This window comes from Dermacentor andersoni, chromosome 8, assembly GCF_023375885.2.
Source record: "Dermacentor andersoni chromosome 8, qqDerAnde1_hic_scaffold, whole genome shotgun sequence".
Classification (NCBI taxonomy): domain Eukaryota; kingdom Metazoa; phylum Arthropoda; class Arachnida; order Ixodida; family Ixodidae; genus Dermacentor; species Dermacentor andersoni.
The window spans coordinates 147,552,566-147,570,117 of record NC_092821.1 but is presented as its reverse complement, the minus strand read 5'-3'; the positions used below and the strand labels follow the sequence as shown (position 1 = coordinate 147,570,117).

General features: G+C 46.5%; 1 protein-coding gene across 1 annotated transcript in view; it reads right to left on the bottom strand.

Moving 5' to 3' along the window:
• Positions 1–17,552, bottom strand: part of LOC129384294 (uncharacterized) — a 117,284-nt gene that overhangs the window by 27,037 nt on the left and 72,695 nt on the right. The gene's annotated exons all lie outside the window — the stretch shown is intronic.

The window sequence follows — 17,552 nt, the reverse complement described above, 5'->3', positions numbered from 1 at the left end:
TTTTTGGTTTGTTTCCCGTTGTTTTCTAAATTCATCCCAGTTGATTAGTTTATGTTTTATTCTCGTACGAGACGCTTGGGGACCTGAGACTTGAACTTCGATAATATAGTGGTCACGGCCTAAAGTATGTGTTGTTCTGTTCCACTCCAAATTGTTGATGCGTCTGCCCATCATGAGGTCCAGACTTGTTTCCATCATTCCTGTTGTACCTTCTCTGGTGGGGCAATCGAAATCATTGTACACTGTGAGCTGAGACTATTGAGTTTGTGTCATAAGAACCTCCCCTCTGCCATAAGTTTTCTGGTATCCCAGTCGATGTGTGCGCAGTTAGTCTCCGGTCACTATGATTGGCGTTTTATTTGCCGCTGTGGTTATTTGTGCTATTAGGTTAGCGCAGCGCGTTGCTGGCATGCTCGGTGCATTATAGATATTGGCGATGAGCAAGGAATCCTGTTGAATGTCGACTGGGATTACTTCAAGGACTACGTTTTGGACTTTGTGTGGGAATGTAAGTTGTGTGTGCCCTATGAATCGCTTGATAAAGGTGGACACAACTGGAGCACTATTATTTGGCGAGTAATAAGCAGTATATCCCGGGAGCGAGACACTAATTTTAGGGTCCTGTAGCAGAATTAGGTCTGGCGGGTGTTCATTTAGTATGAGTTGGATTAGCGCTTCTCGTTTGCGACGTATGCTGCGACAGTTACAATGCCAGAGTTTTAAAAGGGAAGGAGCTATAGTCTTCGATTTAGGCGAATCACCTGCCATTTTGCTGGCGAGAAGTTTTGGAAGTGGAAGGGGGGTGGGTTTTGGGGTAGCGCCGCCTGCATTTGGTTGGTTGCCTCCACCACCATTAGGCTCATTTATGTACTGAGCTGGGTGCAGAAGGTATCTAGTTTGTTCTCTAAAATTTTGAAGCGTTCGTCAATGAGGCAGTGCATATGCAAGTTTCGAGTGTTTGAAATCGAGCCTCAAGTGTTTGTAGGCGACTTCCTAGGAACTGCTGACATTGATCGCGCATCTGCTGTTTGAAGTCTGCTAGTTTCGCTGTTGATGTTGCCTCAAGTTTCGCTTCAAACTGAGCCTCCATCTCAGCTGTTTTGTCTGGTGGTTCATTCTCAGCTGTTTCGTCCGACAACGGAACTTAAACGATGCCATTTTGCAAGGCGGCAAAACAGAGACGGAGAACTCACGGTCAAAACGACGCCAAGACGGCGCGGCGCGGACAGGCCGCATGGGCCGGGAATGGCGCGCATGCGAAGTTTCGTTTCGGCATTTGCGCGTGTTTTGTGGGCCGTGGTGGCCTCAAATGTAGCGTTTTTCTTTTTACTTTGCGGTTGAACTAGATGCTGATAATTACAGAACAGGTAGTTTATGAGACATACAACCCAATAATAATTTTTTTTTCAAAAATCTACTTTTTCGCGATTTCTCTGTTTTCGAGGGCCGCGTCCCCCCTAAGCGTGGTTACCGTGTGACCCAAGTTCTACTTTGCCAGTGCCATGTGCAATATTCACTAACTGCTAAACGCATGTTGCACTGCCATGGACCCACACCTCAAATCAAAATTCCATCAATTCGCACGCCGATCCTGACCTCACAGTAAAATTTTTCCGGTGTTTGGTGCGGGTTATGGGTACAAAAATCTTTTTGCTCTACCATCGCAAAATAGTGGCAAATGATTGCTGGAACCGGCAAGGAATAGTTGAAACAAACCACTTCTTTTGCAAAGCACAATGCATTTTAACACACTAACAGGTGAAGGAATTGTAGTGTTTGCGAAGGGAGGCACTGAGCACCGTCAGTGGCTCCGAAGGAACGACACACACACGAGTTTCATACCCCGCAACCAACTTACCCCTCGGTTGCAGTGAGGGCGTTTATATATGTACGAGGACTGATCTAGAATTAAGGTTCCAATCAATTTTAGAAATAGACAACATTGTTTATTCTCATAGAAATTTACATCATTGGAAAAACGAAACATTTCTATATTTTTCTACATAATCGCCATCTTTTCTAGGCATTTATGTAAAAGGTGTTCCAATTTCTGTATCCCAATGTCGTAGAACTCCGCCGCCAACCCGTTGCGGAAGCGTTTCCCCTCTTCTTAGACTTCATAGTCGCTACGGAAGCGTTGACCATTCAAATGTTCCTTTAACCCTTTGAGTGTCAGTGACATAAGTATACGGCGACGCGAACAAGCGCAAAATGGTTGATGCCGTATATTTATGGCGGTGAAAAGAAGTGCCAGCGCTGCGGACGCACTTCGCGACGGCTCATGCCTTTATGAATGTTTTCCGCAGAATCATCGAGTCAAATGCCTGAAAACCGACCACCATCGGATAGAGCAAATCGATCCGAACCCAGGGACACCGTGACCCGGGGAGAGCGACCTTTTTCGAAGATTTTTCGAAGTGAGAAGCACAGCTAAGCCTAACGCCGACTAGGCCTATAGCGGACCCCTACCGGCCCCCGGCAGGTCGGAAAACGGTGTCGCAGTGTAAACCGGAGCATCGGAAGCACTTCCGAAATGGAGGTAGACGAGGCAGAAGTGGGGGAAACCCTGAATACCAAGTCCAGAGAAGAAAGAAATGGTCCCGCGAGCCGAGCCGAGGAAGGCGACGCGGATGGATGGATCGAAGTTACGCACAAAAGAAAGGGCCGCGCGAACGCTACTGATGAGGCAGACAAGCAGGGCACCCGCTGGATAAGGCCGACGCGCAAAGGCGGGAAGACCATAGTGAACAGGATTCTACGAGCAAGCGAGATGCACAGACTACCTAGAGACGACATCAAGATAATCGTCAGACCGAGAGACGGGCTGAACATCAGAAACACGTGCAGCGCCAGCCTAGACGAGGCGATACGCAATGAAGCAGGAGTGAGCAGCGACGAAATCATCACGATCTGCCCCAATCACACGCAAAACATCCTGGTGATAAGCACACCGGACGAGACGACGGTGACGAACGTCGCCAAAATCAAGGAATTAACAGTCAACGGGAGGAAGCTCACGACCAACGCGTACGTCTCGGCACCGGAAGAGATGGCCAAGGGGATAATCCGCCACATTCCCCTGAATTACGCACAAGACCAGCTCGTGCAAGCACTGGTGAACGTGAGGAACCCTTCCCTGGCGTACGCCAAGAGACTGGGCAGCACGACCACCGTGATACTACTGCACGAGGGCAGCAGGGTCCCCGCGTGGACGCACTTCAACAGCATCATGATGAGAGTATCCCTCTATCGGAAACAAATAGACTTTTGTAAAGAGTGCGGCAGGCTCGGGCATCGATCGACCCGATGTGTGCCCCATACCATACGACAAGCTGTGCCCGGCGTGCGGTAGCAAAAACCCGGCCAAAGACCACGAATGCACACCTAAATGCAAGCTCTGCGGAGCTCACCCCACGGCGGACCGAACTTGCAAGGCTAAATACAAGATGCCGCACATGGTCAAATTAAGAAGATGGACAGCGAGAAGAAACGAGGAGGAACTCTTGCGGATAGCTGGCTCCCAAGACCCCGACGGCGGGGAAAGCAACAACACACAACCATCTCCCGCACCCAGATTCAAGTCCAGCTCCAGATACAGATCCATGTCCAGGCCGGGAGCGCGGGGACGACCGATCTGGAGTTCCAGGTCCAGGGGCAGATGCAGGTCCAGGCCGGGAGCGCGGGGTCGACCGACCTCGAGGTCCAGGTCTAGGAACAGGGACAGGACCGGGAGTCACTCAAAGCGCGACCGCCTGTTTCTTGCTCGTTTAGCGCTCACAGGGGTGCGCATAGGATGGACGCCGCCGTACATGCGTTTCCTTTTTTTTTTTATTAGTGGAAGTTTGTCACACGTTTTGCTTTTTTGACGGGCACACAAGCACAGTTTTCTTGAGTGCGCTTACCTGCGCAGTTCGATTACGCTATGGACGTAAATATTAGTGTAAGAGCAGGAACTCTTGTCACTTGCGAAATATTCTCGTGTGCGCATTTTGTAAGCCTGATGTTTATAACAATGCATCAAATTTATAATTATTATAAGTTTATTTCCTTTTTTATTGTTGTTACTCATGAATAAACAGTACATATATACCAATGCAAAATATGTTTTTCTCACTTTACAGTCACGCTAGAAAAATTACGGTAAATTTTTTTTTCGAAATAGGTCCCTCAGAAGAATTGGAATCTGCAATAAAAAAAAAATCAACCCTCGGCGGTCGCATATGGCGCAAAGAATCGACCCTCAAAGCGTTAACTTGGGGAAGAAGTGATAATCACTAGTCGCAAGGTCTGGACTGTACAGTGAGTGGGGCATGACAGTCCACCCAAAGTTTGTCAAAAGTTCGTGGGTTTGACGGGAGAAGTGAGGTCGGGAATTGTCGTGAAGCAGCGTTACACCGACTGCCAGTCGTCCTCGCCGGCAATTCTCGATAGCTCGCCTGAGTTTCCTTAGTGTTGCACAATAACTGTCCGAGTTGATTGTTGCCCCACGTTCGATGAAATAGATCAGCAGTATCCCCTTACGATCCCAAGAAACACTGGCCATGACTTTGCCAGCACAAGGAGTTTGTTTGCACTGTTCGAATTTTTGTTTCGTTTCGGGAGTGAAATGAAACACGCACACATTGTCTTCCGTAATAACAGAGTCCAACAATCCTTCCTTATCTTTTTGACACTTGAAGAAACTGGCGAGCACAGTCAGGGCATTTCTCCTTGTGATCTGATCTCAATATATCCGTGGCACCCATCGAGCACAACAGTTGTGATACCCCAATTTTTCAGTCAACGCACTTTCCACTGTACCGTAAGAGCTACCAGCAACCTGAGCAACAAGTTCACGGACGCTGATCCTTCTGTTTTGAAGCACTTCGCAATGGACCATCTCGATAACCGCCTCCAAAACTGACGGTCTTCCACTCCGTTCTTCATCGTGGACTTCCTTCCGACCGGCACTCAACTCCTTGCCCCACTTTCGGACGTGTTGAATGGACCACACTTGTCGCCATACACCTCTGACAACTGACGATGAATATTCACGAGTGGAGTCCCTTTGGCATGCAAAAAGCTAATTTCGGAACGAATCTCATACTTGGCAGGATCAACAATGGGAACCTCCATATTGGACGGCTACTGAGCCAAGAACGAGTAGCAAAGCAAAGCACGGTCGGGGAGAAACAGCCGCGCGCAGCGGTGTTGCTGTTGCCGGACTTCACCTCACACCTTCCTGTGTGGCTGGAGTTCTTTGGGCACCTTCGTTCTGGATCAACCTTCGTATATATATATATATATATATATATATATATATATATATATATATATATATATATATATATATATATATATATATAGTGGGAGCCCCCTGGGGCCATCGAATAGAACAAAGTACTAAAATATACAACAGGTACGACAAAACATAATCTAAACAGTTGGATTCGACGAATGACAGCAGTGGCTACACCAATTCAATCAAAGTCATTGCGTGGATGTCAAATAATAGCGCTGTGTACAACCGAAAGCTACAGATAAGATAATTGAAGGGTGATCGAAAGGAATGCATTTTATGTTTTTTACTGTGCTCAAATGGTTGAAGCGTAGCACCAATCGCTGTCCAGACAACCAGCACCAAAGAAATGCGGGTGAGTGCCTTCAGAACTTGTGCCAGGTGCGCGGCCAATCGCAAGCAACACATGTAACTGGCTGCCTTGGCAACCAAAATGGCGGTTCTTTTTTCTCGGCCACCAGCATGATCGTTGCTCCGTGGGCTTGTGGCTTTATCTGGTCGCTGCAAACAATGGTGTTTCCACTTCTAAATGTTTCTTGCTCCATGGCTAGGGCTAACCGAGAAGCGGTCAACCAAGTGCAAGAACGAGAGGTCGCGGAAAGAAAGGTCCCACGTAACCACCTCGTTGCGGGCCTTTGAGCACCTTCTGCGGCGATGAAGCGCTCAGAGGAGGAGAGCTCGGGTGGAGAGGGCACCCGGGGGCCACCACTCGGGAGGCCAATCAGGGCTCGTCCCACTAACCCTTGCTTGCGCAGTGATTCGACCCCAGGAGGGAAAAGCACGGTTTGCGCAGGAAATCAGCTCCAGTGCGCTACCCAGTGTCCGCCATGTTGCCGTTACGGCGGTAGTTCCCGGAGATCGCGCCAAGCACAATGCGCGAGCTGCGCGGTCGGGGCACGGGAAGGCACAGATTTGATTGTGTCAGAGCAACACAGTCAGGATAAGCTGGCTTCTCGACGTCAGCCAGCGCACTGTCTGTTAATAAGAAAATTTCGCCGTAATTCTTTACAGCCACCGCTTATCGCACAACCTGAAGATAGGACTACGTGGAAAGGTTGCCATAGTATTCACAACTCCAAACAAGCTTATCAGCTTTTGTGCAAAATCAAGACTATATACAAAACAAAAGGAGGTATGCAAAACGCAGCATAGAAAAGGGTACATTGCCCTGTGGAAAGAGTTATATAGACCTCAGACTCTGCCCAGGCGGCGCTGCGGAAAAACCCGCTACCAGCGCCCCCATCGCAGCCTTGGCGCTAACTGAGTAGTGCAAGGAGAGCTGTCCGCAAGCGAAGGTGCATAGGCCACAATGGACCCTTCTCTTTCGTTTGTGTTGAGGCCCGGTTTCCTAAAAATGAAGGACCTGGAAAGCTTCTGCCCATCCACGCTTCGGAAAGGAAGCTCAGCAGGGCGAAGTGCGTGTACAATATAAAATAAAGTCTCAAGTGTTATTTCGGCGTGCTGCAACTCGCAAATACAGAGAGCATCAGGTTTGTCTGTATATCAGCATAAAAATCTAAGCATTTCAAATTGGTTCACATTGAATATTTGAAAAACACAGTCGAGCAGGCTCAGCACATTGCGAAGCGTGCTTGCTGTATCGGCGCAGGACTTACAAAATACCGAAAGTGGAAATGAGCTCGCGATAGAACGATGCTCTAGAACAGGATTTTGAATTCATAAACGAACCAAAATGCTTGGTTAAGCTGACCTGCCAATTCTCTCCGTTGCACTTGTTGAGTCAAGCGGAGGCGGACGTCTGTTAAAAGGTGGAGATATCGATGGCACATAAGCAGGATGGTTCACAACGTTGTTGTTTCTGTTACTAACGAAGTGGCGGCTGCAGATTCTTGAGTTTTCGCTTGGCTACCATTGTCCTCCGTCAGGGCTACGCAACACAATTACATAAGAAAAAAATTGTCGCACTTTCTCATGCGAGCTGCTGTGTTGTGGGGAATGCAAGTAATCCGATTACCCAACAGGTTGAACGGCCCGTATCCAGCGCTCTCGCCATTCCCCTTAATACGATCGCGATAGAAATCGGTAAAACTGAACGTTGTTATTCCGTCCTTCACGTTCATGGCAATTTACAACACAACAGTAACGTATATTGCGGCCTTTCTTCGTAGCGCGCGGAGCTATCGCGGTTGCCTTCGTTTCCGCCATCAGTCTGAAGAGTAAGCCAGCAAGCGCTTTATGGCAGTTCAGCGGCGCGTCCGACTAGCCTAGAAATTCATAGCTATCTGTCTGGGTGTTAAATGCGCAAAACACTCGCAATATGGACCAAAATCTAGTTAAATCGTTGTTTCGCAGTCGCTAGCTGCATAGGCAACTTAGCAAGGGAGTCGGGCTTCGCACTACCAGAGTCCTTCCATGTTTTTCTGGTCACGAAACTCCGCCGTCACGCTATGGGAGAGGTTCATATGCTGCCCAAAGGTGCCGCGACGCGGCGCCACTGTGCCACAGAGGGCATCGTTCGCGTACCGAAGCGCGTGCGCAGTGCGAGGCGAGCTGAGTGATCGGGTGCGTTATGTGCATCTGCTGCGCTATTTCTCGAGTGCTGGGCTGTTTAGTTGAAGTGGCGGGGTGGGACAACGATGCCGAACACGTGTTGCAAGTAACAGCTGAAGAAGTAGGATGTTGGTATCTCTAACAAGCCATTAAAAAAATTGCTGCATTTGTGATGTGGCTACTTGTGTTCGTTTAGAGAGTTGTTTTGCCATATGTTATGAAATGCTTATGCTTTAAACTTTCTTGTTTATAGAAACAATCGATTATGCATTCTGTATTTATTGCCATTCGTTTGCTGGTGTTTGTTTCCTGCCCCCCAATGCATATATCTCATGTTTGATGTTATTTCTTTATGCTTATTATATCAGTGTCATGCTTTTAACGAACTTCTTGCATTGTGAATGGTGGACCATTCGTGACCCGACGCCTCTGTGATGTCTGTACTTCGCTCCGCTTATTTTACATGATAAATAAATGATCGTGCTTGTATGTTGTTTTTGCACCAACACGTTCTATTTCTTTTCTTAATCGAATTATAAAGTTTTTAACATATTGTAAATAGTTGCGCATTAAGAACCAAAATACCTAGTCCCGTCGTTTCTGCGTTGGAACCACGAGCAGCGTGAATAAGTGCTGGGCTTTCTGACACTTCTAAACGACTGCTTGCTAAGGCAATTGCCTAATTACGATACAGCTAGTTTCAACTGTGCAAGTCCTAACACTTCACGTTCGCCTTAATCCGTTGCTAAAAGCCGCACCGAAGACATTTAGTAGCGAAGTTTGTCTTGCATTAATCCTACCTAAATCTCATTCATAAATGGCATCGCTTTGCAGAGAAATCTTAAGGGCACGGAGCAGCTCCATTTCCTTTTCTTTGTTATTAAGTATTCTACGGCAGCAGACCTTTGCAATAACAATTTCATTCTTTTGATCTTATTAGATACTGCCCACAGTATGAGTCCTTCTCTGCCACAGTTTAACAGAAAGTGAACAGCTGTGCTCGGCGAACAATCTGGCGCTATGCGCCACGGAGAGTTGGCGCTTACTTACGGGTAAGCGGGGGTGCAACAGCCCACATATTTGCATCTGGTGATAAGTGGGACCACTGGCACTTTGTTGCGAATGTGTTTAAATTAAATTATGGGGTTTTACGTGCCAAAAACACTTTCTGATTATGAGGCACGCCGTAGTGGAGGACTCCGGAAATTTTGACCACCTGGGATTCTTTAACGTGCACCTAAATCTAAGTACACGGGTGTTTTCGCATTTCGCCCCCATCGAAATGCGGCCGCCGTGGCCGGGATTCGATCCCGCGACCTCGTGCTCAGCAGCCCAACACCATAGCCACTGAGCAACCACGGCGGGTGCGCGGTGTTCAATTTCAGGCAAATATTAAAAAGCGGAGCCCACCGAAGTGTTGAGGCGAACGGCGATGATGAAATCTGGACCGAGACCGCCCGGCCGTGTACTGCGGACGCATTTCGACGGGGGCGAAATGCAAAACACCCGTTTATTTAAATTTAGGTGCATTTTAAATATATTTAGTAGCGAAGTTTGTCCTGCATTAATCCTACCTAAATCGCATTCAGACATTTATTTATGTTTATTTAAATTTAGGTGCATTTTAAAGGATCCCAGGTGGTCAAAATTAATCCTGAGTCCCCCACTACGGCGTGCCTCATAATCGTATCGCGGTTCTGGCTCTTAAGATCCCAGATTGTAAAAAATTTTTTTGGTCTGAGACCGCCGCAAGCTCCATGTTATGAGCGGCTTTTTTTTTTCGTCCCGGGCGCTCATATGATGGCAGAAGACACGCTCAGGCAGTAATTTAAACATATTCAATGTTAAAAATAGTTACGTGAAACTAAAGCGATGGTTGAGGAAGTTGAGAAAGCTAGAATACCGAGGCTGCCCCACACACAACCACAGCGGTAGCGGCGTTCGCATGCCCTCTCATGCACGGTTGCGCCTCTAGCGGCGGGCGCTGGCTCTATATGAAACTGAGGCGGCAGTTTCGTGACCAGAAAAAAAATGGAAGGACTCTGGCACTACTCAATTACTGCCTCTTCGCAACGGCAGGTGGCGCTACGCGTCTTGCAAAACTCCAGAGTCTGACGTCCATAGGACAAACCGGCAGATGCATTAACGATAGGCTTAAGAGAGCACTCCAATAAAGTTAACAAGCCTTCGCCAGATGGCTATCTCGCAATGCATTATCATAAGTGCAGGTGCGTTCTGTGATTTGGAGATACAGTTAATATTGGGAGAAGCAAATGCAATTTAACTCATCTCATCATTGAAAGTGCTCCCATTGAAGAGTTTGGCGATGCCTGCGTTAGCCAATCGTCCATGTCACTATCAAAGAAGGAGTTAAATTCCTGAGCATGTTCAGTTCAGTTTATTACTTTAAAAGTCCCCCGTAGGGGCTTTACATAAGGGGTGGGTTTTTATAAGATAGCAAAAACATCGTGAGAAATAATTATTTAACAAACTGGTCGGTTACAAGTTCTGTGAACGAAGATGGACAAGTGGTAGTAGCGAAGTTGGTGGGAAGGCCGTTCCAGTCTGTGGCGGTACGGAAGAAAAAGGAGGCTGCGAAGGTGGTTGTCCGTGCACGTGGGCGCGCTACTTGGGAGTGGTTGGCTGGTGCGATGAGATATGCGTGCTGCTGCTGTGATGTAAGGCTCTTGATTAAGGGAAGAAGAATTTGTGGTACAGGGAAAGAATGGAAATGCGACGTCAACATGAAGGCAGTGACAAGCCAGATTCTGATTTCAGAGATGAAACGCTGACGTCGTATGAGTATGAGGTATGAATGAATCACCCTGCCCGATTTTAAACTGATTCTCATGCGTCGGTGAGATATGCTTGATGCGGGTTCCAGATGGCCGACGCGTATTCCAGTTTCGCTCTGACAAGTGACTTATATGCTAAAATCTGATGGGACCTGCCATAAATTCTGTTTTAGAAAACCTAAGGTTTCGTTAGCTGCGGAGATAATGCTAGTGACATGTGCGTGCCAAGACAAATCGTGAGATAGGGTTACACCTAGATATTTAGAGGATTGTACTAATTCTAATGGTGTGTTATTAATTGTACATGGGAAGAAGGAAGGGTTGCGACGGCGGGAGAAGGACACGAATTTACATTTGTTGGCGTTAAGGGTCATCAGCGAATTGCTGCACCATTCTAAAACACTATGAAGATCATTTTGGAGAGCCGTATGGTCAGAGGAGTTATTGATAGCGCGGTAGATGACGCAGTCGTCTGCAAACATGCGTATATTGCAGGAGACACACTGAGGTAAATCATTAATATATATTAAAAATAACAGGGGGACCAAGAACAGATCCTTGGGGCACCCCAGAGGTTACTGGGAGGGGACCTGATAGGTTACTGTTGACTAAAACCATTTGTGTGCGATTAGACAAAAATTCCTTTATCCAGATTAGAATTTTAGGGTCCAAGTTCAACAGTTAAAGTTTTATTAGCAAATGTCGGTGGGATACTTTATCAAATGCCTTCGCAAAATCTAAATAGACTGTGTCAGTTTGTACATTGATGTCAAGGTTAATATGCAAGTCATGAACGAAAAAAGCTAATTGAGTTTCACAAGAGAAACCTTTGCGAAAACCATGTTGTGAAGGGTGAAAAAAGTGATTACTGTCCAAGAAGGCAATGATTTGAGAGTAGATAACATGTTCCATGATTTTGCCCGGCACGCTTGTTAGTGAGATGGGTCGATAATTTAATGGAGAATTCCTATTACCTGTTTGTACACTGGAACGACCTTTCCTACTTTCCAATCACCCGGCATGTTTCCTGAAAAAAGTGACTGTGAGAACAGTAAGGACAAGTATGATGCAGCCACGTGTCTTGTGTTTCTTAGAAGTTTAGAGTTAATTTCATCAATGCCAAATGATGATAGCTTAGTCTTCTGGATTATGGATGAAATTCTGTCAGCACAAAATGTGATGCACGGCATGTGACCTTCAATATTGCACAAACGTGAAGAAATGTTTATTTTGATTTCTTTCGTGAATACCGTTGCAAATGCGGAATTAAAAGCGTCAGCGCATTCAGTATCGGTAATCGTCTCTTGTGAGTCATTGGTGAGCGTAATAGTGCGAACAGGATGAGGATTTATTACTTGCCTAATTGCCTTGGGTTAGTGCGCAGCAAATTTGGGAGTTTGGTGCCATAAAAGGAACGCTTTGCGCTGCGGATAGCAATGAGATATTCGTTTTCAGCTTTGTAGTAGATTTCCCATCAATGCGAATTCCCATTATCTTTAGCCGCTCGGTAAAGGCATTTATTTTCTAGTTTTCTTAAGGCATTAGAAAACCATGGTTTTTGATTACTGGGGCGAATGTGAACTTTAGGAATATATTTGTTAGCCAAATCTGTGAACTTACCCTTAAACATCGACCAGTTAATAAATATTGACTGATTGCGATACGCGGCTTCAAACGTGGGGAAGAAGGTCTCAAGTTCGCGGTTAATTGCGTCATAGTCACCCTTTTCCTAAAGCCTTATAGTTTTCTTATGTGTCTTATTTGGTGTTACAGGAAAAGAGAAAGTAGCATGAATGACATTATGGTCCCTAATTCCTCGAAGGTGTGTAATTGATGAGACGGTACTGGGATTATTAGTCAGGATTAGGTCCAGCATGGTTGCGGATTCTGGTGTGACGCGTGTTGGCTCTGAAGCTAATTGTGTCAGATTAAAGTTCAAACAAATGTCAATAAAATACCTTGTCTCTGGGGGACCTACTATTAAGTTGCTCCAGTCTATGTTTGGGAAATTAAAGTCCCCGAAAAGTAGGATGGAGGCATTAGGGTAGGTTGTCGTAAGTTGTATTAAATTGTTATTGAACTCCCCACAGAATTCAGGAGTGGCATGGGGAGGCCTGTAGCAAACCCCCAGCAGCACTGTAAGCAGTGATGCGCAATATAATAGCCATGGTATTTCGAGTTTTGATGCGATGTTAATAGCTGAACACAAAAGTTGCCGGTGGACTGCTACAAGAACACCGCCGCCCATTGTGCATAAGCGGTCAGTTCGATAAACTTGGAAGTCGGGTAGCTTGGCCAAAACTTCGGTATCAGTGACGTCATTGTGTAGCCAAGTTTCTGTTAGAATGAGCAAGTTGCTGCCTGTTTATGATGTTAGATACAAGCTCGCGCTTCGGAAGATAACTGCGTGCGTCAGTAAAGACTGCGGAAAACGAAAGATCATTTCTAGGTGCAAGTTCTGGTTGATTCTTTTTTTGTAGAGGACGAGATGATTGCTACACAATCTCGTTTACAGAGATTGATGATTCGTCAAAAACATATCGTTTAGGACCAATGTACAAGGTTTTATAGCGTAGAGAGTATACAAGTGATTTAGATTTGGCGAAATGCAAAAGGGCCTTCCGTGCTTTCCGAGTCAGGCGGGAGAAATCATTACCTACACTATAATTAGTTCCTCTTTCCGTCTTTCGTTTTCCAATGTGCAAATTTTACTATTATTGGACAATTTCGATCTTTGGTGTGTTTTCCTAAGCAATGTGCCCGTTCTATATCTGTGGGGTTGATGTCGGCTTGTAGATGATTACTACGGCAGATCTGAATTATTAATTCTTCAGACTTAGTAAAAGTTTCATTTGTAGTGGGGTCAGTAATTCTGTAGAAGATCAGGTTATTGCGGTTTTCGGCGTCGTCGAAACGGGCTTCTAAAGCTGTGACCAGGCGAGTTGTTTCAGTTGATGTCTGCAGTATTTTTATGTCTTGGTGTTGAGGCATGAGAGCCTGATAATGGGCCTCTAAGTCGGTCATGCGCTTATTCAGGTTGCTGATTGTTTTGTCTGTGGTGGGCAGCTGCAGTTTCAGGCCTTTAAATTTAGCTCCTGCACAAGTGTTGTTTGGCCTGCGGTTAGTTTCTGCAATTCGGCCAGTACAGTGCCTAGGCTGGCAGGACCAGGGTTAGTCTCGACGTCACCAGATATGATTAGCAGCAGACGGATAACATAAATGTATTCAGTGGCAATCACGTCACAGCACCGTGGGCTCGGGAGCTGTACCAGGAGATAATTGCTTTATTTTTTTGCAAGAAGTGCTTATGTTTGACTAACCTGCATGGCGAGAGCAAAGCGGTTAGTGAACTGCACCAAGGTATAGTCACCGGGCCCACAGAGCTGCATCGACGGTGGTTGTTGCTTTATAGCTGGTAGGGTTGTCGATGACGATGATTCTTTCCAAGATGGCTGCAGAACCGGTAGGTCGTATTCAAACGGTGAGGCAGATCGAAATGGTGATGTGTTGAAACCAGGCAAAGCATGACACGTGGCCGCCCCGTCTCCGTGACAAGGGGAAGCCCGCACTGACGAGGCATCCGAGGATGCGCATGCCAGAACAGGAAGCAGCAGGTTGGAGATGAGATAGACGACCATCTGCATGGTGAGGGCAAAGCGGTTAGGGAACTGCACCAAGGTACAGTCGCCGGGCCCACCTGTGTTAAACATGTGTTAAACATAGTAGTTTATGCCTAGTCTGCAAGTGAGTTTTACTATAATTTGCTCTGATACGTTGTTAGTAGATATGGACGTATAAAAAAAAGCGGGAGAAGAAAGTGAGGGGAGGGCAACCGTCCCACAAATAAATGGTTGTTGGAAGTTAGCGCCTGTGTGTGTATGCTTTCTCTTCTAAGTCATTGTGCTATTTGTGCTACAGGAAAAAACAGCAAAATGTTACACCAACAAGCCCAAATGTCTACACTGATGGAACACATGCTTTGGCGCTGCTTGGCGTTGGCCGGTGATGGTTCTCAAGGTGAACAGTGGCGGCAGCTGATGCTACGCAGTGAAGAGCTGGCGGACTAATTCAGGCCTGTCCAGAGGGCCCGTGTCATGGCAGAGGGGCTTGGACTCTCTGTACCGACGTGGGAGCGGCTCGCATCAATCCCAGACTGATTCCTCAGGACCTAAATAAAGTTCTTCGTACCATACCATAGTTGTCTTAAGAGCCATGACATTATCGAACTCCGCTGGCAGACAGTTGGCATCACCTTTTTCTACCGAGTGGGAGAGGAGTATGGAAGCATCGTTGACTTTTACCTGTTATATTTTGAGCTTCGGCACTTGAAGCACACAACGGCAGAAGCTGTCATTAAGTAATGCCAAGAGGTAAGAGGTAAGTAACGCATGGCGTTCCCCGTTAACTTATGAGCAACAATGAACCACCGTTTAAGAGACAAGTTGGATCTGCACATGGAGCTACCCGACAATAGTCACTACATTGAGCCCACACTACCCCCGTTTAAATGGAATGGCAGAGCGAGCCATCTAAGAGGTGAAGAAGCTTCTGAACAAGACACCCTACCACACCACAGAGTTCCACAGTACCATATTGGAGTAGAGAAACATGCCAAGAGACAAACTCCTGCAGTCTCCAGTCAGGCGTCTGATGGGAAGGACAAAGATGTAGCTGCCTATGCACACTACGCTTCTAGAGCTTGAGACAGTGCCACCACAGCAAGTGACTGCAAGACTTAAGGAGATACACCAGTGTAAACAGACATACTACAACTGAGGTGCAAGAGACCTGGAGAGTCTGCACCCTGGCTCTGTGCGACAGCCGAACAGGTGTGGTCACAGAAAACCGCATACCCAGTCCCTACATCGTGGCAAATGAACATTGTCAAGAGCTTTGTAGCAACAAAGAGCATCCCCACTCCCACAGCCCAACATCAACAGCAGCAAAGATGCCACAGCCTACAGGACCCCAAACCCGAACACGAAGGTGTAGTTCGAAAAAGCGCTGAAAGCCACGATGCTACGTGGAGTGCAAATGAAGCCTTAGTTCCAAAATAGTAATTTTCTTTCGCTAAACAAAGGGAAATGTGGCCAACAACATCATCATGTGCATCATCAGTACAACTAGTGCCACATCCCTCCTTAATTAGTTGTAATCAAAGCGCACCTATAAAACGTCTGTTTCTTAGTGGCCAAGATGTGCAGTTGCGTGTGAAGCAGGGTCCACCGGATAGGCAACGCAAAAAGAAGTACAAACAGAGTACAAGTAGAAGCAGATGAGTGATTTCATAATGTGCCACCGTGCCGTAAATCTGCCTCTACTACTAACAGGTACAAGGCTCAAGGTGTGACCCGACCAAGCACACGCTACAGTGTTGAGCTTGACCTAAAGGCCATGATGCTACATGGTTGAACACAGCGAGGCGGTGTCCTGCAGCGTAACTGGTGCCACCTGATCCCCTTTGTTCCTGCAAGAGAACCGCAGACAACTTCACCAGGTATGCAAGAGCCACTGCAGCATTTTGTTGCAGTCCGAGGACCACCGTCTTCCAGCACAGCAGGTTCAGGAACTGCCCAGGGACAGTCCTCTATGGACAGTGCTCGAGTAGTGTGGACATTTAGTGGCCAACGTGTTGTTTCCCCAGATCACCTACACCTTTAATTGTTTCCTGGCCTCACCTCTCTCCTCTGGTCTTCAAGAGGGGAGATGTAGAGGATACCACTGTTCTGTATGCGAAAATTTCGTGGCTCCCTCTGGATTTTGGTTGACTGTATATGTACTGGCCTTAGAGTAATTGGTACTTGTTCATTTGGAATTGAGCGTGTCAGGCGTCTGTCTTTCTGTGCGGTCACATCAAGTCGTATGGGCCTACAAGCCTACACCGGTCATATTCGCAAACCAAAGATGTGAGGAACATTGTGCAAACATAGCATCTCACATAGCACCATCAAAAGAAGTAGCACTAAATAGCAGCTTAGCAATGTAGCTGGAATAAATCTAAGAACATTTCTTGGACTTCAAGACAGCAAACTTTAGAGCGCAATAGAGCATGAGTAGAACTATAAGTGGTCAGGCCACATTACTTAATATTCGCCTTCATTGTTTACATATGGGTTGCTGAACACGTGCCTTTTGCATTACGGCGAGCAGTTGCTGAAGCAAGTCTTCGATTCTCTAGCCACAAAAATCCGAGATAAACAGGGTAACAGTATGAAATGCAAGGCAAGCAACAGTACACGTAAACACTACATAGAGTGCCAATCAAATTTGAAACAGGTCACGTACCGCGCATTATCTGCAACATCAAGCCCCACGAAGAAGGACAAAATTTTTTTCATGATCGATGCGCAAAACCAAGTGCCAACAACAGCAACATGCATAAAAACCAGTTTAAACGATTGCACCGTGAGAGAAGAAAGGCCAAGTTGAGAGCCCACATGCACCCCATTCACAACGGCAAATTCAACAAAGAAGAGACACAGCACTGAATAAAAGATAAAAGCTGCACCGGACCAGCCTACCAACCACAAGCGCACTGCAAGGCACAAGGAAATGAGCTGCTCCAGAATGGCACCCAAGTGTCCCAACGTGTGTGGTCTGACTTTAAAGGGACTGACAATCAATTTTCATTGCACCCTTTTTTTTTACTGCAATGGAAAGCTTACCGGTCAGAGTGTCTAATCATGAAGTGGCAACGTGGAAAAAGCCGTGGAACATCCTCTATCACAATTTTTCAATCTGCAGTAAGCATGTAGTTCACTGGAAGCATGCCGAAAACAGTGATAGGTGAGCGCAAAAGCGATTATACACCGGCAATAGTGGGAGGCAGACGACAATTGTGGCCGTAGCTGTAAGAAAGTACGATTTTGTTTATCAAGTCTATATTCCTGCGATTCATATTATGCAAATTGTTCAATTATTTGTGCAATAACAGCTACGTGTTTTCGCAGTTTCCTATCCAAAGTGCC